The sequence below is a fragment of the Pteropus alecto genome, unplaced genomic scaffold (genome assembly GCF_000325575.1).
Source record: "Pteropus alecto unplaced genomic scaffold, ASM32557v1 scaffold10, whole genome shotgun sequence".
Taxonomy (NCBI): Eukaryota; Metazoa; Chordata; class Mammalia; order Chiroptera; family Pteropodidae; genus Pteropus; species Pteropus alecto.
Genome location: NW_006431210.1, coordinates 9,591,105 through 9,593,586, shown reverse-complemented (window position 1 = coordinate 9,593,586; position 2,482 = coordinate 9,591,105). Strand labels below are relative to the sequence as shown.

Here is a 2,482-nt window from a genome sequence, read left to right as displayed (position 1 = left end):
GCCGCTCCGGTGGGGGTGGGAGCACTTCTGTCGCCCGGACTTGAGACCCCGCTTCATGCCGGTTGGAGCAGAAGTGTCAGTCCCGTGGAGGTGCCCGAAGCGCAGTGTGTTGTGTGTGTGTGTGTGTGTGTGTGTGTGTGTGTGTGTGTGAGTGAGTGCGCGCGCGCGTCTACACCAGCTGAAACTCGCTTGCTTGGGGGTAACGCTTGTCCGGAGCTGGTTTCCTCTCCCTTGCCAACCAGCCGGGCCTTCCTGAGAAACGCGTGGGCATCTTTCGAGGTGCGGTGGGGCTGCAGAAGAGGGAAGGCACCCGGGAGGGAGCTGACAATTTACCGAGCATCTCAACCTGCCAGGTGCTTTACCGAGAGTTGACCTCATTTCATCCTCTTCACAAACCTGTGAGGAGGGTGGAATCATCCCCATTTCTCAGATGTGAAAACGAAGGTGCACGGAACTCTTGAGGCCACCAGGCTTGATAGCGGTGGGTCTGGGATTTGAACTCAGATCTGCAGACCTCTCCCATCCAGCTAGATAAATAAACACACAGAAGAACTAAAGACCACCAGGAAAAAGACTAGAGCCAAAGCATTTTAGAATTAATAGGGGGTGGGGGGAGGAAACGAGTTTGTGAAATATTCCCTTAATTAATTTCAAATATAGGAGCATATTTACACTGCCTTTCACGTCTGGTTCTGGGGGCGGTGTTGTGTGGCAGGGACCGCACCAGTGCTGGGCAGAGGCGTCTGGGGACACCTTTTCAGAGTATCCGCCTGCTGGAGTAGGGGGTGAGGAGAAGTTGTGGAGGGAACTCAGTTGTTATTCATCCCCAAGTGAGTCATCGTCCACCTCACCCCCTCCCTGTTGACTCCGTTTCATTTTCTTTTCTTGATGAAAAGCTGTCCAGGGCGACGGCTCTCAGATTGAACCTGGGTCCTGCCTTTGCTGTTGTCCTTCATGAAGCACCTTGGCGTTGGGTGGTCCTGTGCTTTGATGAGCGTTAGAGGCTGTGAAGTTGGTCTTAGTTACTGCTTGCAGAGGTGATCTGTTGGACTAGTGTTGACTTAGCAATCACAGTCACAATCAATGGGGCATCTAGAGCAGTAGTCAAGCATCGTGCTTATCCTTCAGGGGCAAGGTAGCAAGAAACAGGGGCCCCGGGAAGTAAAAAAGGAAAGGGATGTTGGATTCGCCTGGCAGCCCAACCTCAGAATAGCATTTCAGTTTAATATTTGGATTGCTTTAGGTGGTGCCGTAAAATGCTTCACTGGAGAAAGAACAGAGAGGCAGAAAACGATTTCTGAAAGATGCTCTTTAACTCACTCCATTTAGGTCTGAAAGGTCTTCGAGCCATGGTCTTTGATGGTGAGCTAAAAGAAGTGGAAGAGGGAAGGAGTCCCTGCATGAGAATCCCATGAGGCCTGAGAATAACAGAAATGTTCTCAGCATTATCACAGCCAGATTTAGGCAAAACTGGTGGAAGAAAATACTGGACTTCACAAGGGTTTCGGGGCTACGCTGTATCCCTTTAGAGCTTTTTGCCATCTTTGGTGTGCTGGGTGCATTCATTCCCGACCGCCAGCCTCTCCTCTTCGTGGGAGGATGACCTTAGGCTGCTAGGAATTGGTCAGTAGGAATTGAGAGCAAGGAGTACCTGTAAATTGTACTGGGGGCAGCCCCTAAGCAACAACTGAGAGGCGCTGGAGTAAAAACAGTCCAGCTCTCTTGCCCTTGATTAGGACACTCCCAAGTACTTTGTCTCCAGAGACTCACCGTAGAGTTGTCAGTTGACTTCCGTGAGTCTTCGTTGAGCTTGTTTCTCTTTCTTGTCTCTCTTCTTCACTCCCCTGCCACTTTTTCCTAGTAATACTTGCTAATGAAACACTTTCACAGGGATTCTTATCTTGGGATCAGATTCTATGGATCTGTTCACTCTCAACACTTTTTTCCTCCGATGAGATCTAAGTAAAACTGTATCATCAGTAATGGGTAACCTATGCTGGTCTCTCAAGTGCTTTTGTATGAACTTGCACAAGATGCCTCCTTCTGGGAAGATGGAGCCCTGTGCTTAGGCACAGGATTAGCAAGCAGGGGTTCAGTGCCCAGCAGCCCCCTCGTCGGGGTGCCTTTGGTGGTGCATGGTGCCCAACAGAAGGGATGGTGTGGCGCTTGGTCTTGGTGCTCAGAAAAGCAAAACAAGATGGAGAGTTGCTTACTTGTCCCAAGATCTCATCCCTTGGCTTCTCTCATCCCTCCTTTTCCCAGTTCAAGGGAAATTTTCCTCCCACGTTTTTCTAAATATTTGAATATTTCGGGCAGATGTTTTTGTTTTTCTCTGGTGAAATGTCAAACAGGTTAAATGTCTTGGCTTCTTTCTAAAGCTAATAAACGGACAGGAAAGGCTATCTTGGCTAGTGGAACCACAATACCACAGACTGTAGGGGGACTTCGCCCGCTTAGCCTTCCAGGGGGCCTCTGCCTTGCA

The 2,482-nt window shown here is 49.8% G+C and overlaps 1 long non-coding RNA gene across 1 annotated transcript; it reads right to left on the bottom strand.

Moving 5' to 3' along the window:
• Nucleotides 1–216: 216 nt before the first annotated feature.
• Nucleotides 217–2,474, bottom strand: LOC112470267. The gene is made up of 2 exons (XR_003042911.1): nucleotides 673–2,474; nucleotides 217–527 (listed from the first exon to the last, which is right to left on the bottom strand). It is a non-coding gene; the product is annotated as an uncharacterized LOC112470267 (long non-coding RNA).
• Between the last annotated feature and the right edge of the window lie 8 nt (nucleotides 2,475–2,482).